Source organism: Tamandua tetradactyla, chromosome 11 (assembly GCF_023851605.1).
Source record: "Tamandua tetradactyla isolate mTamTet1 chromosome 11, mTamTet1.pri, whole genome shotgun sequence".
Taxonomy (NCBI): domain Eukaryota; kingdom Metazoa; phylum Chordata; class Mammalia; order Pilosa; family Myrmecophagidae; genus Tamandua; species Tamandua tetradactyla.
This window is the reverse complement of record NC_135337.1, coordinates 2,426,052-2,450,957: the sequence shown is the minus strand read 5'-3', so window position 1 is coordinate 2,450,957 and position 24,906 is coordinate 2,426,052. Positions and strand designations below refer to the sequence as shown.

The following is a 24,906-nucleotide window of genomic DNA, read 5'->3' as shown; positions in this document are numbered from 1 at the left end:
TTTATGTGTTATAGCTCTTGAGGCTCAGATTTCTTCTCTGACTATATGCACTCTCCACTAGTCTCATCCCACTGCATGGTTTCAAATGCCATCTATATGCTGATGAGTACCAAATTTGTAGCTTTAACCTAACTCTACCCTGAACTACAAACTTTTCTGTTTGGGTATAAATAAGCATTTTGAAGTTGACTTGCTCAAAATAGAACTCTTGAATTTTGTGCCTCTCCACTCCCAAACTGTTCCTTCTATTTTCTTCCTCATCTCAGTAAATGTTCTTCCAGTTTCTCAGGGGAAAACCTTGGAGTCATTCTGATCTCTTTGCTTTCTCTAAGAGCCCCTATCCATTCCAAAACAAACCTTTGGTTCTTCCTTTAAATATACCTAGACTCCAATCACACCCAAGTTCTGATCCAAGCCAGTGCCACCTCTCAGACTGTTACCAGTAGCCTTCCAGCTGCTTGTCCTGCTTCCATCCTTGCCCACTTAACAATAGTTCTGCAGCCAATAGTGTCCTTTTAAAACTTGTTAGTTCATGCTTTTTTTTTTTTAAACTTCGAATCCTAAACTAGCTTCCCATCTCACTCAGAGAAAATCCAAAATCTTTACCATGACCTAATCATGCAATGTGATCTGGCCCTTGAAACCTTTCTGACCTCATCCCTTTCCATGCATCCTTGCAGGCTCTCATCACACGAGCCTCTCTCTATTCCTGCAAGGGGGCTGTGAACCTTCCTGCCACACGGCCTTGCATGTGCCATTTCCTCTCCCTCTAAGGCTGTTTCTCTGGATGTCTTCATGGCACTTTCTCTCACTTGTCTCAAGTCTTTACTGTTCAACTGTGTCCTCAGAGATCTCTTCAATACTCCTTTCACTCTCTGTGCCCTCTACTCTGCTCTGTCTTCATAGTGCTTATTGTCATCTGACTTTTTATATAGATATTTGTGGACTGAACAAAAAGAGCAATATAGATATTTGTTAAAGTGTATATAATTTGATATTTTGATTTTATATCTTATTAGAAAGCTCTAATTAATTGGATCTGGTTCCTAGGGCAGGCAGTCAATTAATAAAAGTTAATTTTAAAGATATTTTTGAAAATAATTCTATGTGAATTTCAGGTGGATTTTATAAAAAAGAAAATTTTTCTGTAATATATTTTCTTTTTTAATGTAATTTTATTGAGATTTATTCACACATCATATAATCCATCCAAAGTATATGATCCAATGGCTCATGGTATCATCATTAATGTGCATTCATCACCACAATCAACTTTAGAAGATTTTCATTACTCCAAAAGAAAGAACCAAAAAGAAAAAAGAAAACTCTAAATATCACATGAGACTCATTCCTCCCCATTATTATTATTATTATTGTCTTTATTTTATTACTCATCTACCCATACACAGGATAAAGGGGTGTCAGTCACAAGGTTTTTATAATCACACGGTCACGCGATAAAAGCTTTATAGTTATACAATCATTGTCAAAGACCAAGGCTACTGGATTACAGTTTAACAATTTCAGGGGTTTTCTTCTAGTTATTCTAATACACTAGAAACTAAAATGAAATATCTATATAATGAATCAGTAGTTGTAATCCTAATTTCTCAGTTATACCTCCTTCCTGTCATTTGATCATTCTTTCAATCATCAGGAATATGTGGGCAATGACCATTTTATCTTCTTGACCATCTTCAATGACCATTTATCTTCTGGAAAGGGGTGTTGACCTTTGGGGTAGAGGAGCAAAACTGGCTGATGTTCTTGGAGAGACTGGCATATGAGTTTCCAGGCTTGTCTGGCATAGGAAAAATCTGGAGGCCTTAAGTTTCTGAAAAAATAAACTTACTAAGAACAATTTGTATAGAGTCTTAGATAGAGCCCATTTCTTTAGAATTTTCAGGAATACTGTTAATTGGGGCTTGGTACACTGGCAAGTATTTGGCTGCAGCTTGTATAAGAGTAATTTCCAGAACAAACTCTTGACTTTATGTGTAATTGCTTAGCTCATGAAATTTTATTTTGTTTCATTTCTCTTTCCCCTTTTGGTCAAGAAGGCTTTCTCAATCCCATGATGCCAGGTCTCAGCTCATTCTCGAAGTTCTGCCCCATATTGCCAGGGAGATTTACATCCCTGGGAATTATGCCCCATGGGAGGGGGAAGGATAGTGCATTTGTAGAGTTTGGCTTAGAGAAAGAGGCCACATCTGAGCCACAAAAGAGGTTCTATGGGGTGACTCTTAGGCATAAATATAAGTAAGCTTAGTTTCACCTTTTCAGGAATGTTTCATAAGAACAAGCCTCAAGATTGAGGGATATCAGGAATCCTCTAGATGGGGAAATACCACATTTTTTCTGCAGTCCCTAAGGGGATTTTATAATTAAAAAAAATTTTTTTCTGCCCCCAATACTCTGGAATGTATTGGGAGTATTTTCTATACCTATACCTGTATGGAATAAAAAGAACTCATTTCCTATTCTAGGTTCCATAATTATGTTGTTTAAATAAATTGACCAGACAGGTTAAATTAGCTGTGAAACTAAATTAGAAAATTTAAATTTTGGACCAAATAAACATCTCTTCTTTTGGTTTCACACAGAAGTTGAGGTTTTAAAATACACACAATATCATCTTTTACCCTGTATTCTGATTTGCCTTAGTCCCAGCCAGATTGGCTTCATTCTTTTTTTTTTTTTTTTCCATCCCAGTGGTTTTTTTTTTTTTTTTATTAATTAAAAAAAGAATTAACAAAACAATTAGAAATCATTCCAATCTACATGTACAATCAGTAATTCTTAATAACATCACATAGTTGCATATTCATCATTTCTTAGTACATTTGCATCGATTTAGAAAAAGAAATAAAAAGACAACAGAATAAGAATTAAAACAATAATAGAAAGAAAAAAAACAAAAAAAACAAAAACAAAAAACCTATACCTCACATGCAGCTTCATTCAGTGTTTTAACATAATTGCATTACAATTGGGTAGTATTGTGCTGTCCATTTCTGAGTTTTTATATCCAATCCCGTTGTACAGTCTGTATCCCTTCATCTCCAATTATCCCTTCTCTTTTTTTTTTTTTTTTTAATTAACGGAAAAAAAGAAATTAACCCAACATTTAGAGATCATACCATTCTACACATGCAATCATTAATTCTTAACATCATCACATAGATGCATGATCATCATTTCTTAGTATATTTGCATTGGTTTAGAAGAACTAGCAACATAACCGAAAAAGATATAGAATGTTAATATAGAGAAAAAAATAAAAGTAATAATAGTAAAATCAAAACAAAACAACACAAAACAAAACAAAAACCTATAGCTCAGATGCAGCTTCATTCAGTGTTTTAACATGATTACTTTACAATTAGGTATTATTGTGCTGTCCATTTTTGAGTTTTTGTATCTAGTCCTGTTGCACAGTCTGTATCCCTTCAGCTTCAATTACCCATTGTCTTACCCTGTTTCTAACTCCTACTGAACTCTGTTACCAATGACATATTTCAAGTTTATTCTCGAATGTCCGTTCACATCAGTGGGACCATACAGTATTTGTCCTTTAGTTTTTGGCTGGATTCACTCAGCATAATATTCTCTAGGTCCATCCATGTTATTACATGGTTCATAAGTTTATCTTGTCTTAAAGCTGCATAATATTCCATCGTATGTATATACCACAGTTTGTTTAGCCACTCTTCTGTTGATGGAGATTTTGGCTGTTTCCATCTCTTTGCAATTGTAAATAATGCTGCTATAAACATTGGTGTGCAAATGTCCGTTTGTGTCTTTGCCCTTAAGTCCTTTGAGTAGATACCTAGCAATGGTATTGCTGGGTCGTATGGCAGTTCTATATTCAGCTTTTTGAGGAACCGCCAAACTGCCTTCCACAGTGGTTGCACCCTTTGACATTCCCACCAACAGTGGATAAGTGTGCCTCTTTCTCCGCATCCTCTCCAGCACTTGTCATTTTCTGTTTTGTTGATAATGGCCATTCTGGTGGGTGTGAGATGATATCTCATTGTGGTTTTGATTTGCATTTCTCTAATGGCCAGGGACATTGAGCATCTCTTCATGTGCCTCTTGGCCATCCGTATTTCTTCTTCTGAGAGGTGTCTGTTCAAGTCTTTTTCCCATTTTGTAATTGGGTTGGCTGTCTTTTTGTTGTTGAGATGAACAATCTCTTTATAAATTCTGGATACTAGACCTTTATCTGATATATCATTTCCAAATATTGTCTCCCATTGTGAAGGCTGTCTTTCTACTTTCTTGATGAAGTTCTTTGATGCACAAAAGTGTTTAATTTTGAGGAGCTCCCATTTATTTATTTCCTTCTTCAGTGCTCTTGCTTTAGGTTTAAGGTCCATAAAACCGCCTCCAGTTGTAAGATCCATAAGATATCTCCCAACATTTTCCTCTAACTGTTTTATGGTCTTAGACCTAATGTTTAGATCTTTGATCCATTTTGAGTTAACTTTTGAATAGGGTGTGAGAGATGGGTCTTCTTTCATTCTTTTGCATATGGATATCCAGTTCTCTAGGCACCATTTATTGAAGAGACTGCTCTGTCCCAGGTGAGTTGGCTTGACTGCCTTATCAAAGATCAAATGTCCATAGATGAGAGGGTCTATATCTGAGCACTCTATTCGATTCCATTGGTCGATATATCTATCTTTATGCCAATACCATGCTGTTTTGACCACTGTGGCTTCATAATATGCCTTAAAGTCAGGCAGCGCGAGACCTCCAGCTTCGTTTTTTTTCCTCAAGATGTTTTTAGCAATTCGGGGCACCCTGCCCTTCCAGATAAATTTGCTTATTGATTTTTCTATTTCTGAAAAATAAGTTGTTGGGATTTTGATTGGTATTGCATTGAATCTGTAAATCAATTTAGGTAGGATTGACATCTTAACTATATTTAGTCTTCCAATCCATGAACACGGTATGCCCTTCCATCTATTTAGGTCTTCTGTGATTTCTTTTAGCAGTTTTTTGTAGTTTTCTTTATATAGGTTTTTTGTCTCTTTAGTTAAATTTATTCCTAGGTATTTTATTCTTTTAGTTGCAATTGTAAATGGGATTCGTTTCTTGATTTCCCCCTCAGCTTGTTCATTACTAGTGTATAGAAATGCTACAGATTTTTGAATGTTGATCTTGTAACCTGCTACTTTGCTGTACTCATTTATTAGCTCTAGTAGTTTTGTTGTGGATTTTTCCAGGTTTTCGACGTATAGTATCATATCGTCTGCAAACAGTGATAGTTTTACTTCTTCCTTTCCAATTTTGATGCCTTGTATTTCTTTTTCTTGTCTAATTGCTCTGGCTAGAACCTCCAACACAATGTTGAATAATAGTGGTGATAGTGGACATCCTTGTCTTGTTCTGATCTTAGGGGGAAAGTTTTCAATTTTTCCCCATTGAGGATGATATTAGCTGTGGGTTTTTCATCTATTCCCTCTATCATTTTAAGGAAGTTCCCTTGTATTCCTATCTTTTGAAGTGTTTTCAACAGGAAAGGATGTTGAATCTTGTCGAATGCCTTCTCTGCATCAATTGAGATGATCATGTGATTTTTCTGCTTTGATTTGTTGATATGGTGTATTACATTAATTGATTTTCTTATGTTGAACCATCCTTGCATACCTGGGATGAATCCTACTTGGTCATGATGTATAATTCTTTTAATGTGCTGTTGGATACGATTTGCTAGAATTTTATTGAGGATTTTTGCATCTGTATTCATTAGAGAGATTGGCCTGTAGTTTTCTTTTTTTGTAATATCTTTGCCTGGTTTTGGTATGAGGGTGATGTTGGCTTCATAGAATGAATTAGGTAGCTTTCCCTCCACTTCGATTTTTTTGAAGAGTTTGAGGAGAGTTGGTACTAATTCTTTCTGGAACGTTTGGTAGAATTCACATGTGAAGCCATCTGGTCCTGGACTTTTCTTTTTAGGAAGCTTTTGAATGACTAATTCAATTTCTTTACTTGTGATTGGTTTGTTGAGGTCATCTATGTCTTCTTGAGTCAAAGTTGGTTGTTCATGTCTTTCCAGGAACCCATCCATTTCCTCTAAACTGTTGTATTTATTAGCGTAAAGTTGTTCATAGTATCCTGTTATTACCTCCTTTATTTCTGTGAGGTCAGTAGTTATGTCTCCTCTTCCATTTCTGATCTTATTTATTTGCATCCTCTCTCTTCTTCTTTTTGTCAATCTTGCTAAGGGCCCATCAATCTTATTGATTTTCTCATAGAACCAACTTCTGGCCTTATTGATATTCTCTATTGTTTTCATGTTTTCAATTTCATTTATTTGTGCTCTAATCTTTGTTATTTCTTTCCTTTTGCTTGCTTTGGGGTTAGCTTGCTGTTCTTTCTCCAGTTCTTCCAAATGGATAGTTAATTCCTGAATTTTTGCCTTTTCTTCTTTTCTGATATAGGCATTTAGAGCAATAAATTTCCCTCTTAGCACTGCCTTTGCTGCGTCCCATAAGTTTTGATATGTTGTGTTTTCATTTTCATTCGCCTCGAGGTATTTGCTAATTTCCCTTGCAATTTCTTCTTTGACCCAGTCGTTGTTTAGGAGTGTGTTGTTGAGCCTCCACGTATTTGTGAATTTTCTGGCACTCTGCCTATTATTGATTTCCAACATCATTCCTTTATGGTCCGAGAAAGTGTTGTGTAAGATTTCAATCTTTTTAAATTTGTTAAGACTTTCTTTGTGACCCAGCATATGGTCTATCTTTGAGAATGATCCATGAGCACTTGAGAAAAAGGTGTATCCTGCTGTTGTGGGATGTAATGTCCTATAAATGTCTATTAAGTCTAGTTCATTTATAGTAATATTCAGATTCTCTATTTCTTTGTTGATCCTCTGTCTAGATGTTCTGTCCCTTGATGAGAGTGGTGAGTTGAAGTCTCCAACTATTATGGTATATGAGTCTATTTCCCTTTTCAGTGTTTGCAGTATATTCCTCACGTATTTTGGGGCATTCTGATTCGGTGCGTAAATATTTATGATTGTTATGTCTTCTTGTTTAATTGTTCCTTTTATTAGTATATAGTGTCCTTCTTTGTCTCTTTTAACTGTTTTACATTTGAAGTCTAATTTGTTGGATATTAGTATAGCCACTCCTGCTCTTTTCTGGTTGTTATTTGCATGAAATATCTTTTCCCAACCTTTCACTTTCAACCTATGTTTATCTTTGGGTCTAAGATGTGTTTCCTGTAGACAGCATATAGAAGGATCCTGTTTTTTAATCCATTCTGCCAATCTATGTCTTTTGATTGGGGAATTCAGTCCATTGACATTTAGTGTTATTACTGTTTGGATAATATTTTCCTCTAACATTTTGCCTTTTGTATTATATATATCATATCTGACTTTCCTTCTTTCTACACTTTTCTCCATGCCTCTCTCTTCTGTCTTTTTGTATCTGACTCTAGTGCTCCCTTTAGTATTTCTTGCAGAGCTGGTCTCTTGGTCACAAATTCTTTCAGTGACTTTTTGTCTGAGAATGTTTTAATTTCTCCCTCATTTTTGAAGGATAATTTTGCTGGATATAGGAGTCTTGGTTGGCAGTTTTTCTCTTTTAGTATTTTAAATATATCATCCCACTGTCTTCTAGCTTCCATGGTTTCTGCTGAGAAATCTACACAAAATCTTATTGGGTTTCCCTTGTATGTAATGGATTGTTTTTCTCTTGCTGCTTTCAAGATCTTCTCTTTCTCTTTGAACTCTGACATTCTAACTAGTAAGTGTCTTGGAGAACGCCTATTTGGGTCTAATCTCTTTGGGGTGCGCTGCACTTCTTGGATCTGTAATTTTAGGTCTTTCATAAGAGTTGGGAAATTTTCAGTGATAATTTCTTCCATTAGTTTTTCTCCTCCTTTTCCCTTCTCTTCTCCTTCTGGGACACCCACAACACGTATATTTGTGCGGTTCATATTGTCCTTGAGTTCCCTGATACCCTGTTCAAATTTTTCCATTCTTTTCCCTATAGTTTCTGTTTCTTTTTGGAATTCAGATGTTCCATCCTCCAAATCACTAATTCTATCTTCTGTCTCTTTAAATCTATCATTGTAGCTATCCATTATTTTTTCTATGTTTGCTACTTTATCCTTCACTTCCATAAGTTCTGCGATTTGTTTTTTCAGTTTTTCTATTTCTTCTTTATGTTCAGCCCATGTCCTCTTCATGTCCTCCCTCAATTTATCGATTTCATTTTTGAAGAGGTTTTCCATTTCTGCTCGTATATTCAGCATTAGTTGTCTCAGCTCTTGTGTCTCATTTGAGCTATTGGTTTGTTCCTTTGACTGAGCCATATTCTCAATCTTTTGAGCGTGGACAGTTATCTTCTGCTGCTGGCGTCTGGGCATTTATTCAGATTTCTCTTGGTGTTGGACCCAGCAAGGTTGTAATATTTTTCTGTGAAATCTCTGGGTTCTGTTTTTCTTATTCTGCCCAGTAGGTGGCGCTCGTGGCACCCGTTTGTCTGCGGGTCCCACCAGTAAAAGGTGCTGTGGGACCTTAAACTTTGGAAAACTCTCGCCGTCCTGGGGGTTCGCTAGCCGAAACGGCTTGAGCCGGCCCGGGGTCCGAACGCAGGGAGGGTTGCTGGTCACCGAAGCCAGGGAAAGAGCCCGTCCGAATTTCCTAGTTGGCCCTGGGCAACAAGCGTGGCGGGAGGGCGCCAGCGGCAGCGGCCCGCCCGAGAGAGTGCACGTTCCCCGGGAGTCACGGGTTTGGAAGGGGCCTCCCGCACCCATCACCGTTCTCTGCGGCCTGGGGGTTTCCGATCCAATTCTCTTAGTTGGTCCGGGTGCTGCGCGTGGTGTGGGCGCCAGCCGTCTTTGTTTCAGGGGACCGCCTCTCCAATTCTCCCAGCCGGCCCGGGAAGGGGGAAGGGAGTAACTCCGGCCGCTTGCCACCCCGCCCGGTAAGGCCCGCGCGCCTCGGCGATCTCACCCAAGCTGCTTCTCTCAGCCAGCCAGCCGTTCCAGGATGGGGTACGCTGTCTTTTTTATCTCTGTTGTGGCTTTGGGCGCTTTCTGTATCGTTTCTACTCCCCTCGTAGGTGTCCTGGAGAAGAAACTAAGATCCGCGCATCTTACTAAGCCGCCATCTTCCAGGAAGTCCCATTCTTATCTCTAATTGAAGCCTGATTCATTTTTCAGCTTCTTTAAAAGTTGTCGTATGTAGCAATGCTTACTTTCAGAGGTGCAGAACTTCAACTCTGAGTTTACACAGGTACCTACAGTTGAGGAAAATACTAGGTTATACATATATAACACAGCATCTCAGAATTTAGAAATAACACTTAGAGCTCAGGAATAAGATGTGACTGCTGTAAGGGCTTACAATCTAGGAACCTTTACAATGCATCTTATTGAACATTCTGTACGCCTTAATGATCAGTTGTCCAACCTCTGTCCACTTTCTATCCCCTGATTTCCTATGATCTCAATTCAATCTCAGAGTTTGCTCATTATAGTTAGTTTATACATACAGTATTTGTCCTTTCATTTCTGGTTGGTTTCACTTGACATAATGTCCTTGAGGTTCATTCGCCTAGTTGCATGCCTCACTTCATTCCGTCCTGCAGCTGCTCAATATTCCTTCACATATATACATCACAGTTTAACCTTCCATTCATCAGTTGATGCACCCTTAGGTCACCTCCATCCATTACAAATCTGTGAGTACTGTTGCCATAAACACCAGAGTACAAATGTCTATTCATGCCTCTGCTTTCAGTTATTCTTAGTATATATCTAATAACAGCATTGCAGGATCATATGGTATATTAGTTTGCAAGCTGCTGGCATGCAATATACCAGAATTGGAATGGCTTTTACAAAGGGAATTTAATAAGTTATAAGTTTACAGTCCTAAGCCTATAAAAATGTCCAAACTAAGGCATCCAGGGAAAGATACCCTAATTAAAGGAAAGCTGATGGGTCAGGAACACCTCTGTCAGCTGGGCAGTCATGCAGTTGGCATCTGCTGGTCCATTGCTCCTGGGCTCCATTGCTTTCAGCCTCTGTTCCTGTTGGAGCTCCTCACTCTGCTTCTCTGGGTCTGGCTTTAATCTCTTGGCTTCCCTTGACTCTCTCCTGGTTCTGGCTTGCTTAACATCTCATGGTGATGTCTGTTGGGCTCCAAGTATCTCCAAACACCCATGTCCCTGTTTTCCAAGTGTCGGCATCTGTGTCAGCTCTACTCTGAAGTTTCTGTCAGTTCTGGGTTTCTGAGGTTTATCCAAGATGTTTCCCCTTTTAAAGACTCTAGTAAACTAAACAAGACTCACCCACAGTGAATAAGTTATATCTCCATCTAATCAAAAGGTCACACCCACAATTGGGCACACTACATCTCCATGGAGAAAATCTATCAAAGGTTCCCCATTGAATCATGATTCAAAGAAATAGCTGCTTTCACAAAATTGGATTAGGATTAAAGCATGGCTTTTGTGGGGTACATAATACTTTCAAACTGGCACATATGGCAGTCCTATACTTTGCCTTCTGTAGAACTGCCACACTGCCTTCCAGAGGGGCTGTACCAATCTACTTCCCTACCAACAGTGAATAGGTACATCTCCTTCTCCACATATTCTTCAGCACTTGTATCTTTCTGTTTATTTTTTAAGCAGTTTTAGTCACAAACCATCCTAAGTGTACAATCCATCCTAAGTGTACAATCAGTTACTCCCAGTATAATCAAATGGTTATGCATTCACCACCACAATCTATATGAGAACATTTCCACTTCTTCTACAAAGAAAGAAGAAGAGGAAAAAACAAAAAGTAGAAACAACAAGAATCCCACAGCTTTCCCTCTTATCCCCCTCTTATTGACATTTAGCTTTGTATATTGTCTTTGTAACAATTAATGAAAGAATATTAAGTGTTACTGTTAACTATAGACTCCTGTTTGCATTAATTGTATTTTTTCCATATAGCATTCCATTTTTAACACCTTGCTATGGTGACATTCACTTGTTCACCCTCATTTAAAGACTTTCTATCTTTCCTCTTTCTTTCCTTCTAGTGACATACATGCCCCTAGCACATCCTCTTTCAACCATATTCACACTCAGTTTTGTTCATTATACTTAGACTATTGTGCTACCATCAGATAATATCGTGCTATCCATTTCCTAATCATTGCAATCAATCCTATCCTTTTTCAGGATTAAATGTCCAAACTCTACCCTCTTGCTTTCTCCTGATAACCTGTGTTCCAACTTTAACTCTCAGAGTTTGCTCATCATAGTCAGTTCATATTAGTGAGACTATATGATATTCGTCCTTTTGTTTTTGGCTTATTTCAATCAACATCATGTCCTCCAAGTTTCATCCACACTGTCGCATGTATCGTGACTTTATTCTATATTACAGCTGTGTAATATTCCATAAATGTATTCACCACAGTTTGGTTATCCACTAGTCTGTTGATGGACATTTGGACTGTTTCTATTTCTTGGCAATCGTAATTAATGCTATTATAAACATTAGTTTGCAGATATTTGTTTGTGTCCCTGCTTTCAGTTCTTCTGAGTATATACCTAGTAATAATGGGATTGCTGGACTATATGGCAATTGTATAGTTAAATTCCTAAGGAATGGTCAAGCTGCCTTCTGGAGTGGCTCACCATTCTACATTCCAACCAACTGTGAATACGTGTACTTATTTCTGCTTTTTTTGATAATGGCCATTTTAATAGGTGTGAGATGATATTTCATTGTTGTTTTCATTTGCATTTCCCTAATAACTAGTGAAGTTGAACATCTTTTCATATGTTTTTTTGAATTTCCTCTTTGGAAAATAGTCTATCCATGTCTTTTGCCAATTTTTAAATTGGTTTGTCTGCCTTTTTTGTTGTTGAGTTGTAGGATCTCTTTATATATTCTGGATATTAAACCCTTATCTGATATGTAGTTTCCAAATATTGTCTCCCAATGCATAGGCTGCCTTTTTATTTTCCTGAAAGTGTCCTTCAATGTGCAAAAGCATTCCATTTTGAGGAGATCCCATTTATCTATTTCTTCTTTCATTGCTCACACTTTGGGTTCAAGGTCTAGGAAACCATCTCCTACCGCAAGGTCTTTAAGAATATCATTTTCTTTAATTAATGACTTCTGAGATTTTTTTTCTTTGTGGAGAACTAACCCTCAAAGCACTCCCCAAGTTTAGTAAAAACATAATTTTGGAACATAAAGGTGATGTAACCCCTTCGCTATGGGGCTACTGCACACTTAACACTGACTTGAATAACAAGGAATCTAACTTGAAAGGCTTATGTTGTTCAATCAGGCTAAGCCAAATGATATTCAGGAAACCATTAGAAATATTTAGATGCATATTCTGTCAGTAATGGAGAGGAAGAATCTCAGGTAATATCTCCTGAGCCTCATCTTGCTGCTCAAAATTCTCTCCTTTCTACTTCTACATTGATTTGTTTTACTATGAATCTATGATCATGGAGGATGTTTTGCAGATCAGTGCCTATTTTCTGTTATATTTACAATGGAACAAACTGTAAAGAGAGTAGAAATTAGCATAGGTAAATTATGTGAGCAAGGACAAAACAAAATTAGAGGAATAGACATCATTTTTGTAGACCTGGTGAAAACTCTCTGCACAGTAACTTAAAGGAACATTTTAAGTTAGGGAAATCATAGCAAAATGAAGCCATTACTGAGGAATAGAGCAAAATACTTACCTACAAAATTTTCTAAAAGTTGCTTACTTCTTGAAAACTTTTGGAAATGGAAACAAAAGCAATGTGGGTTTGTCACTTTTCTTTATCTTTAAAGAAGAGATGTGCATGTTGTACTTAAATCATAAAAATTAATGATAAAAAGGCCAGGGAGGGCAGACCACAGTGGCTGAGCAGGCAGAATTCTCGCCTGTCATGCAAGAGACCCGGTTCGATTTGCGGTGCCTGCTCATGTGAAAAAAGCAAGGCCAGGGAGTTAATGTCATGGCTGAACACCATCAGTCTTTCTTATTTCTGTCTTTTGATTGAAAACCAAATTCAAATCTCCTATATTGTCAGCTTATTTTCCAAGGCAAAACCTTAGGATTGCATGAAATAGATCCACAGCTTTGTGCTTTTTCCATTAATTGTTTACTTACTGTAGGCATAGTCCTAGGAATACGTTTACGTTCCTTCCATGTTCTACATAATGTTTCTTTTTTGTTCGTGAATCTTGGATAATTTGAATCTCAGAGTGTTTCAGTCTCATTTACGTTCAACTCAGAGGTCACTTGGCAAATTCCAATTGATGTCTGTATCTTATTCAGAGTGGGTTCACTTTTTCTGGAGGATATGCAAACTGGAATACCAGAAGGTAGAAGTTCAAAACACACAGCGTCTGAGTGAGTTCTAAATTTGACAAAATTTCTTTCCTGTCCCTCCTTCCCTCTTCCTCTTCCCCACACTTGCTGCAATAACTTCAGAGTCATTTTGTGCTGTCTACTCCCAGCTCTGACATTTTGGCCTTATGAACACTGTCAGAGCTTAAAGAGAAGCCCCTGTGCATTGTGGTTCTCTTCCAGGTGTTCTGAAAAAAGCATCTACATATTGCCTCAGAGCAGCATCTTTCACAGTGAGGAAAAAGGTGTTGGTTCTATAAAACATCCCAGGGAAGTGAAGTTGAAATTGATAGAAATAAATCTTTCCTAAAGCCTTGATTCTCCCTTCGTTTGAAGGAAGGAGTAATTTGGTTTCCTGTATCCAGGTGGTCTTCAGATGTCCTAAATTAAAGCATAGTGAGAAGGGGTTTTTCATATCTCTACCCAATGACCAATCCTATCAGGCTCAAGTCCCCACTGTGGTGAGTCTGAGCAATACACCCGATGGAAGTGGCCGGGTCAAGCAGGCGATATTAGAGCATAATTCTTTTCTCTGTGTTGGAGATAGTCCAAGATTGTGAATGTTAATCATTCAATTCTTGTGAAACATACTGCGGGCCTCTAATAACCATGAATGGCCCAAGTCTCAGTTTTATCCTTCATCTGTGAGACTCTCTCAGAGGGAGGCAGCAGCTCTAAGCAAATATTTATACAGCACCAAAACCCAGAAGTAGAAAGTCAGAGACCTGCAGTTGTTGATTTCAGAGATTTGAGACTTGATGAAAGAGAGGCTTTGCGCAATGGTTAAGGGGTTTTTCCATTGCTTTTAAGAGCAAGTCTAAAAATAAAACATTTCAGGGGGCAAATACCTGAATTTAAATGTCTTACCTGTCTAACTCTTTGTCCTTTGTTTTCAGTTTAAAATGGCAGAAGCCTGAGATCCTGCCTCTGTCACTTAGTTACCGGACAAGCATGGGCAAGCTAGAAATAACCTTGCCATGCCTCAGTATCTCCATCTATACAAGGGATATTAATATCTACCTTCTACAGCTGTACTGGACAAAGAAGGGTCTTTGCAACACCCAGATCTGTCCCTCACTGGGCAATTCAACTTCGTCTCCATTTCTGCATGCTCTCTCCTGGCCCTGCCCTTGCACACGCAAAGGTTCCAGTTCTCCCTTCCCTTTCTTACAAAAGAAAAAAGAAAGTGGATTGATTAACATTCAGGGAAGAAAGTCTTAAAACGTGCTTGGATCCAAGACTACGGGTAGAAGGCAGAAACAAATGTTTGGGAGTCAAAGTGAAATACAGGGGAAGAACAGGTTTGAGGATTAAGCAATGCTACCCGGGCTTCTCTGGCCTGTTTATTTTAGGATGAGGCCTGGCTATTCTTGGTTCTATGAGGGGATTCTATTTCCTTTCATTTTCCAATCCCAGGCACCCCTTTAACACCACTTAAGCCAATAACTCTCCAGATCTTACCCCATGGGCCCAACTTCTGGCAAAGTCCATACGTGCCACTACTCTGTTAGACCTTCTGTCATTCCTATTTCAAAGGCCAGAATAGGTTGAAAATTTATGGAAAGTCATTAATTATTCAGGAATTGATTGTCCTTAAAGACAAAAAAATAAAAAAAGGCTCAAATACAATCGATTTGGCCACAGAAAGTGGATGGGAACATTTGATATAGACGAAGTCAGATGTTGTACAAAAAAAATGCTTTTTACAGTTTTTCCTTTCTATGGTTCCTATGTTCCTATGATTCTGCTGAAAGGGTCAAGGAAAATCTTGGTTGAGAAAGTCAAAAGCCATCTGTCTTGTGTGCCAAAGAATTACATTTCCTATTAAAGCTCACTTTCGGTGGCTTAATTAATTAATTAATTAATCACAGAGTTATTTATTAAGAAACACATTCCAGGCACTATGTTATGTGCTGGGCGTATAATGAAAAACAAAGACAATACACAGAACACTGAAGAAAGCAGCATTTGGGGCAGGCATGTGCACCAGGCAGCTCAGAAACCATCTCTAACAAGGTCAGCAGAAAGTTGAAAGTAAGAAAATGGGATTTTTGCCCTGCTCTTCCCTGCAGCAACAGCTGTGGTCTCTTGCAAAGCAATTAAGCCTGTGGCTAGGATTCCAGCCCCATCTCTTCTCAGCAGCCTAGCGGCCTTGGAACGTTCTTGACGGGAGACTTAATCGATTGCGTTCCTTTCTTTCTGCCTTGACATCTCAGATGGTGGCATTCCTGAGGCTTGATTAGCTCGGAGCTGCCTCCCTGTGAAGCCAAAGCCACCGTGTAATTTCCATTAGGCCTAAAAACGATCCTGACTTAAAGCTTAGATGGAGCCCATAAGCCATCGTCTAATCATACTTAAGAATTACGGGCCTGGACTGTATTTTCTACATTTCTTTAGTGGTAAACTCATTCTTGAAAATATGGGTTGCTCTTTGTGGGCAGTCAAATGACTGTGATGACAGCCTAGTTTAGGACTGAGTACTGCATTAAATATCAGAACTCGGAGACTGAATGGTGGTGTGACTTTGGGCAAGCCACTTAACTTTCCTCCTTTTCTTTTTTCAATATCTTTGATGTTCCAGATTTTGAAACTGAATTTGGGAATGGGGTGGGATGCAATGGGGAGCAGTGGCGAAGAATCTACCAAGATAAAGAATACCATTCTCCTGGCAGTGAAGTGAAGCACAGAGCATGGAGGAAATACACTTGTAAAACAAATAATTAGAACCTCACAGGTGAGAACTGTCATTGAGAATTGTGCAAAGGGCTGCAGGGCACATTTCTTTCTGGGAAACTAAGGACGGGACTTTGACAGGCCATCACAGAGGTACCTACTACTAAGCTGAATTTTGAAGAATGAAGAGGAATCCCCTGTGTGGAGAAGGAGGACAGATATTCCTAATTGTTCTATCCTTGAAAAGGGATGATAATTTTGTTTGTTTGTTTGGCATGGGCAGGCTCCGGGAATCAAACCCAGGTCTCCAGGCTAGCAAGCGAGAATTCTTGCCACTGAGCCCCCATCGCACCACTCAGGGATACTGCTTTTTGATTCTGCTTTTCCCTCAGAAATATTTTGAGAACAGATACATAAAACACAACAGACTTGGGAGTCGAGCTCCTGCATGAATTTCAAAGCACTCAAGCCTCATCAGAAAAGTGAGGCTATATTAGTCTTAGAAATTCTCATGACTCCTTCCCTCCATGCCAGTGAATGCTTGTTAAGCTTTTTCCCTTGGATAGTGAGAGGAGAGGACCCATTAATGGCCCCAATTTTTTTTTTCTTTTTTATCCTCTCCTAGTTTGCACTGATGCAGGGGGCTGACACAGCTTGTGAGACGGACGGTTGTCAGTGAAGCCATGGGAGAGACCCTGGGCAGAGCCAAAGGAACAAGTTTCATCCTTCCAGGAGCAAGGCATGGGGCCCCCTCCTCCCACTCATTAGAGTGCGGAAGTCTTTCTTACACAGGTTTCTAGGAGCAGTGAGTGCAAACTTAGCTGCTCAGTTAGCTCTAAATACATTGATCAAAAGGAGTCTCCACATAGCTGTCATGAGTTCATAGCTGCCACGATATTTAGTACCTCTGTGGGTGTGGCTACCCTAAGGATTAAGGGGAACATAAGGCAAAATGGCAAAGAACATGCAGAAATTTCTAAGTCAGACTAAATCCTCAGGATTATAGGAATCTGGTGCCAAAGCAGTCAATAGTGGAAAGGAAAAATGCCAGGTAATGATATGTACACCTTAATTGCTTCTTGAAGTTATTATGCCAAGCACAGGGTTTCCTGTGAAAAGTTCTACAGGTAAGTCACGAGAACGCTGGAACATATTGCTTCCCAATTGATGTGAAATTTATGGGCCTCAGTTTCCTGAAGTGAGGAGGGGAATGTATATTACATGATTCTTCAGACCTCTCCCAGCTCTAAGAGCCCAGGTTTCTTTAATTTCACAATTTATGTAAGACTCTTAAAGTAACAGAAAGCTACATTTATTACATGGGAGTGGGGATTTTAACGACTGATTTAGCAGAGCATGGCTCTAAGAAAGTGTTACACGTAAGAAAGGTACTATGCGTGAATGAATGCACTGTATTTGTGAGTGCTGTATCATCTTTGTAGTCGTTATTATCAAGCTTATCAACATTATTGCATAAAAGAAAAAAGAGTCACAGGCAGGTTGAATATAATGTACAGCACTCAAAAAGATATAATGCTAAAGTCTCTTCTCCTTCTTTCCAGTCCTGGAAACCACTGTATCTTCCAGAATGAGCATCAGAGAAAATGTGGGAAGCGGTTGGATTGGCAATTACAGTTGGCTTATGAGGCAGGAAGGCCAAGATTTAGCCTCTTTTGTCCTTTCTGACCTATAGCAAGTTGTCATTATTTCCAGAAACTCAACTTCTGTGTCTCTAAAATTAGAGGTGGCAATGCTAGACTCATCTTGACATCTTCAAGACAATTTAAGAATATTGACAGGTGCGTATTAAAGGCTTTCCTGAGATAAAAGGCTCACATACTCTGGGGTCTGTATGTTTGGTAATGGTGGCGTATTTTCCTGCATACATCTGTTGTGTGTATTTGGGGAACAACCTCCTTTTCTGTTGGCTGGCACCCTGACTCATGTTGCCAGAGTTGCCCCACAGCATAGGAACGGGGCTTAATTATATCCTCAGGCAGGCATTCTCAACTTCCTTTCTCTTCTGCCCTTTTTACTCACCGATTCATTCATTCCACAAGTGTTTATTGAGCCTCTCCTATGTGCTCTGCACCATTCTAAACAGGTGGTTCTTGCTGCTTTGGAACATACAGCAATGCAGGAAAGACAGAAAGCAATTAAATGGATGATATCATTGCAGATTATTGGAAGTGTGATGAAGAAAAACAAACTGGATGATTTGAGAGTAAGTAACCAGGAGAGGTAGACCACCTCACCTACAGAGGTTTAGAATCTGGGGGCCTGGGGCGGGGTCGAGGAATCTGCATTATTAACCAGAACATCAGGGGATTCTGCTGCACAGCTTGTCCCTGCACAGCCCTTTTTGTATCCCTGTCCTGGGGAATATTTGGAGTGAACGTCTCTCAGGGCAATGTCCTTCTTTGTGAAGGGGTGTGTGTGAATTTCAGGGTGAAGGCTAATGGCTCTGTGCAGCTCACCATCTGAAGTTCCCTTTTCTTGACACCCTTTCTCACTTCCAGCAGCTGCCTCTGTGCAGGAATGGACCTTGCCACCTGTTGGCGAAAGCCTCAAACTCAGAGAATTAATTTGTTCTGATCTGAGATGACAGGACGAGAAGGAGGGGGGAGCGAAATCGTTAACATGGTTATCCTTATCTCTCCTCTCCCAGATCCTTTTCTGATACCACCTTCCCTTCCCAGACCCCTCCCCCACCTCACCCCCAATCCTCTGTGAGCAGCTGCTGGCCTCCTGGCTCACTGGGCCTCCTTGCCAGCGATCTGACGTCACACATCAATCTTCCATCTTTACTGCAAATCTCCACCGATCAAATTTCACATTTCCAGGACTCTGGCCATAAAGCCCCTTTCTCTGGTATAATTAATAATTAGAGGAAAAATGTTAGCTAACAGACACTCAATCTCCATCTGTCCAGCGAGGGAACACATGCTCAAGCAGAAGTCTGACTGCTCTGGCTAGGGGACTGACCGCATGCAACCTGCTCTTCTTAATGAAGTGGTTCTAATGAAATGAGAGAGGTGGGCTTCCAAGTGTCCATTCTCTAACTGACATGAGAGAGCTGTGCTTCCAAGTCTCTCTATCTAGGGGATTTTCATAATTAAGAAAAACAATTTCTTCCCTTCTCTTATCTTCTCTTCCACACGGCCTCTAATCTTAAGTCAAAGAGAATATCATGAAAAGGCACTCATGAATGCACATTTCCCTTTGCCATGCCTGGCATCTCACGATTCCCTCTTTAGAGGGCTGGCTGCAGCTGGTGGTCCGGCCATGGAGGGTCGTGACTGTGAAAACAGGAGGTGGGAAATATTCCTGTGGAAGGCCGATGCAATACTTGCAGATTTTCCTTAGTGGGAACATTTTTAGGGGAGTACAGTCATAATGGACTGTTTTAGTCACTTGTAAAGAGATACCATGAAATATTTTCCAGCATGTTTGCAGAGCTTGGGCTTTAGTACCTCATGTACCAAGAGCACCCTATAGATACCCCAAAACAGACAAACACACAAGTAAAACTCCCCAAACCTAATATATTTCTAGGGAGAGGTGATAAATTCTGGGGCACTTAGTGCTAACCATACCACATCAGGGGTTTTGGATTACTTCTGAGGCTTAAACTTTATGAGGACCTAAACATCTCAGAGGTGGTATAGAGGCCAATTATCAAGAAAGTAAAAGGATTTCATAGCTCACCATTTGAAGAGAAGATCCACAAAGAGAGGCTTCTGGAAGGATATGCTCACTGTTTTCAAATTTTAAAGGGTTTGCATATGGGTAAGGGCCTGGACTTGTTTTGTAGCTCCAAAAGATAAATGTGGGATGTTAGTTAGAAGGAATGGGGTTTTAGGGTGATGTATAGGTGCCATTGGAGGTGCTGTGACATGGTGGTTAGGGCACAGAGTCTGGGGTCAGAAGGTCTGGGATTAGATTCTGCTTCTGCCACTTATTAGTTGTGCAGTGATTTCTTAACCTCTACATACTTCAATTTTCTCATCTGTGAAATGGAGATAATAATTTTACCTCATGGGGCTAGGGGAATTAAATTAAATGAGAATTAAATGAGTTAATACACATAGAGCATTGCAATAATGTGTGGCATACACAGTAAGTGTTGGCTATTTATATTACTGCAGGAAGGTGCCATCCCTGAGTCAGTTGGCAGGCATTTTCTAATATAGATGACATGCTTGCTTGGCCAGGAAGCCAAGTGGAGCTCAATGTATTTCGAGGTGTTTTCCATAAAACATGACTCTCTGAAGATGCCAACTGAGTAAAGGGTTTTGAGATCAAACTCGCTGATCCCTAGCTTGGAGATTTATAACTCATAGGACAGTAAGAGAAATAAAATGTTCCCTACTTATTTCATCAGGGAATCCTCCTTTAGTGGACTTTTCTGTTAATGTATTGTGAAATATAGTGTTATCAAAAACATGTTTGAGAAAAAGCCAAATAATAGTCTCGGCCAATCAGTTGAGCAGGTGAGAGGGGTAGTTGCATTTTAATGGGCTGTTTAGATTTGATTTATGAAAAGAGTTCTGGATACGCTGGTAGAACTTTCCAGTGTCTGAAAGTAGCAAGTGATACCCCACTTTAAACCACACTGGACAAGTGGGGACGCCAAGTGTGTCACTTCCCCAAATATCTCTGCCTTGACATGAACAGAGGTTTAGAAAATGAGTGATGGGGAGAAATCAGAGCATTTCATTTGATGGATTTATGGGGAAAAAGCATGTGTTTATGTCAGGCCTAGTGATAAACAACGGAGCTACGAAGATGACTGAGACAGCGTCTCTGCCCTCAAGAGGGAAAGCATGAACACAAAGACTTACATCACAAAGTGGTCATTGGCACAGTGGACGTGTGAAAAATAAAAGGCCCAAGCGAACAGACAGGAGGGAAAACTAATTCTGATGGAAGGACAGAGGTTTCGGGAAGTGGCCTCTTCTAAGCCCTCTCTTGAGAAGTGAAGGAAGGGTAGCATGTTATAGGTGGTGCTGTGGGCTGCTGGTGGTGGGGTAGTCACTAGAGAAAGAAGGACCAGGGAAAGGGTCCTGGGAAGGGTGCCGGGATTTCCCTGTGGAACAGGGAAGAAGAAGGGCTGCTGTGCAGGATTAAGAAACGACAGGCACAAAGAAGCTAGCTAAGTGGGGTCAGGGGTCTCAAGCTCCTCAGGAGCAAGAGTCCCGAATAAACTGACATCCACATATTCATCATGTTCTTACACAGGAACTGCTTTAGGGGGTATAATCAGAGCAAGATTATTTTTGGATATCTGTCATGCCTGCAAAGCTACAAGGTTTGGTTCACAGGTCCTGTCCCAGGAACCGTTTATTACTTAGGAGAATGCTTTCTAACAGCCCTCTTTGGGCTCCAGAGGCAGTGTCCTTGAGAACAGAGTAAACATCGACTAACCTGCCTGAAAATGCAGAGGCAAAGCTTTCCCAGTAAGGCCGGATTAGATAAGATGCATACAGGCTGGGCCTCATTTCGCAGGAGACCAAGGGGCCGTGCCTCCAAGGTGACTCTGACATGGCCTTGCCAGAAGTCAGAGGCTGCTTCATGAAAGCCCTGACCTGGGCCCCAACAGAAGGGAGTCAGGAAAAAGACAGAATGATGGTGCTCGAAGGCAAGATGATGTCAAAAGCGGTGCCATATTCACTGAACACTGGGCTAAGAGTTTAATAGTCAAGGCGTCCTGTGGTTTCATATTTGAGAAATCACGTAAATAAACTGCGTCCTCTTCTGAACTCCTTCTTGATTTCTTGTAAAGTGGGGCTTAGGGGTTGTGGATGCAGCCCCCTCCTTCTTTAATATTCCCTGATCCTATGTCAATTTGGAAATTGGGATCCATGATGCTCTACATTCCGATCATAGCCTTATACCTGCCATCCCATTCTGTGACATTTTGAAATTTCCTAAATCAACCACCTCTAATTCCCTAATTATTAGTTCTGCACTTTCCTGACCTCTTCTTCATTTTTCTTTCTCATCCCTCACTTTGAAAGGGGGAGATTTGAACTCAGAATTCCAAGGGTGGCCTCCCCTAGGCCTAGAGAGATAATCCATCTTCTATCCACTGGCCTGATGACTCTGTCTCCAGCTAACGTTGTTGCCACAGAACATCGCAAGCTCATGTGTTTTTAGTTACTTGCTCCCAAATGCATTACTTTGCATTTTTCCAAATTGAATCCCATTTCATTCTTTTCCACCCATATTTCTATAATCTCTTAATATCATTCATGTGTTCGCCCTGCACACACTGGGATCTGCTGCTTTGAGCTTTGTACCATCTGTATGCTCCATTAATATTTTAAAAGAACATTTGGTCTAGTACTTTCCCTCACATCTCTTTACCTATAACCCTGCTCCTCCATGCCTTCCCTTAATGACGGCCCTCAGATCCTGGGTTGCCCTTGTCTTTTATTCAGATACATCATTTTGCAAATACAGTGAAGAATTCCAGATGCTGTTGCTTCATCTACTAATTTCCTAATTCTTATGAATTGCAACATCATATATCAATACTCGAATTAAAGTTAATATTATCCAACACCTCCATTTCACAGGTGAAGAAACAGACCCAGAGAAGTTAAAGTCAACTTGGCAGGGCAGTGTATGAAAGGACCTAGCACCCAAGCTTCCCATCTTTCAGGCCTGGAGTGGAGAGGGTATTTAAAAAAACATGTTAACCTGGAATGTTACAAGAAAGACAAGGGAAGGAGAGAAATTGCAATGAAGAAGGAACAATATTGTGTTTCCTTTATTCTTATGAACAAAGCTGCACAGCCATGTGTCAATATAATTTTCACATCCTAAGAATCTCATTCTACCCTGAGACGCATTTGGGATGCACTTTTGCTCTTCAATGTCCTCTCCCTTTTCAGGAGTCTCTAAAAGGACTATGGGTGGGAGAGAGGGTGGTTGGGGGGTGGAGTTGTCCATCCTCAACAGTTACAGAGCTGTATTTAAGTGAAGAATGATGTCCAAAATCCCTTTTCTCCTCTCCCAGCTTGTTCTAATAGTATTTATTTGTAGGAAGCTTTCTGAGATTCTTCTCTATTCTTCATTAACCTTCAAGAAGATGTTAAGTGGTTTTCCCCATGCACGTTTTCATGCTCAGGGTTGCAAATACTGTTTTTTTTTGCTAAACTTCACGGACTCAGAATTGCTAAATACCTGCTAAAATGATTTACAATTCATATTATCTTGAACCATTTTTACGACTTCTTAATTCACCAATCATTTGCTGAAATTGTGGGAGAGAACTCGAAGAATCGAGTTCATTATTTTCTGTGGCCGGGTCATTATTCACTGACTTATTTAGAAGTGTTTCCTCTCATCATGACAATCACGAAGGAAAGATCATTATTCTTTTTAGACTATTGTGCTAGCATAAAGTCATTACGCTTTTTTTCTGCCAAGTTTTCCTCCAAGTTTTAACTGAGACTGGGCCTACATGACACCCAAACATCCAAATGAAAAAGAAGAAGTCAGTTGAACTACTCAGATGTTTCTTCACCAAAACCAGATGTTTGGCAAGCATGAACAATTCTGCTGGATAATGAGTAAATCACCCACCCTATGGACATTTTTGTCTTAATGCTTTACATAGACACTACCTGAGTGTGTTCAGTCTATAAAGGACAGTAGGCTTTGGGAGACCGAAGGGCTGTGTGAAAAGAACTCAGGCTCACTAGCTAACCAAAGTTGAGGTGAAAATGCTTGTCCTGGGTGGATGCTATGGTATTTTTACCATGGAGAATTGTGCATTAGGAAGTGGGCATCTGTCCCAGCACAAATAAATCCAGATGTACAAAATTCAAAGGAGAAAGAATTAGGAACTTGAATCTTCCTTGGCTGTAGAATTGTGGTAAATATTTCAAAATATCCACACTCCTTAATTTTTTTCATTCTGCATAAAATTCCTGACTTGATAAAATTAGATAAAAGACACATATTTTGTCTTTAGACACTAATTTTCCCTCTGAAAGATTTGAAACACTGAGCACATGGTACAGTTTACATTTAATATTCCAGTAAAAAAGTGTTCTGTTATATTAATTTATCCAATTACTACAGTAGGGAATATTTTCAAGTAAAAGATAGAAATCATTTTAAGAGTAGACCTAAGGGACACAAGATTTGAGGATCATTGGATTATAGCTTTGAGGAAACTTAAAGGTCCTTTAAGGAAAATCCCCATCCAGTGCTTGGGACCCCTTCTGCTGAGTGGTTAGCCAGGCAATCCTAGAGACAGGGAACCACTAACCTCTTGTTTGTTCAGATTCAGCTATTGGATTTTTTTAAATCTAAAATTACTCTAAAATTTTATATTGAGATCTACCTCTCCATGGCTTTCTTGCAATGAACTCTCACTTTCTCTTGGATACAAAGAATAATTCGGCATCTTATTTATATCGTTGGTGTTTGGGATCCTTTATCTCTCACCAGCTTACTTCTCCTGAAATTTCAGCTAAGACCTTGTCTCCAGTCATTCTTGTTCCTCCTATCATGAAATCTTATGTTCTTCCCCCAAAGGCGTCCCGATCTGCTTATGTCTCTCTTAAAGCTCCAAACACAAAGAGGGCCCTGCCTTTTTGAAGCTCCCCTCCCCTCCCCTGATCTTCAACCTCTGCCTGGAGTCTGACAGCTTTCCATCGGGATGTAGAGGGGACCCTCATGGGCCAGGTCCAGATGCCTTTCCACTCTGGTCTCTTGTTTCACCTCTGCACATTCATCCTCACTGCAGATGCCCCACCCCCATTTTTTTTAACCATAAACAGAAACTCCTTACAGCAACAGCAGCCACCACCACCCACCTTCTC

At 39.8% G+C, this 24,906-nt stretch overlaps 1 long non-coding RNA gene across 1 annotated transcript in view; it reads right to left on the bottom strand.

The window, feature by feature from the left end:
* LOC143649355 (uncharacterized) overlaps positions 1–24,906 on the bottom strand; it is a 71,221-nt gene that overhangs the window by 5,798 nt on the left and 40,517 nt on the right. The window lies entirely within an intron of this gene.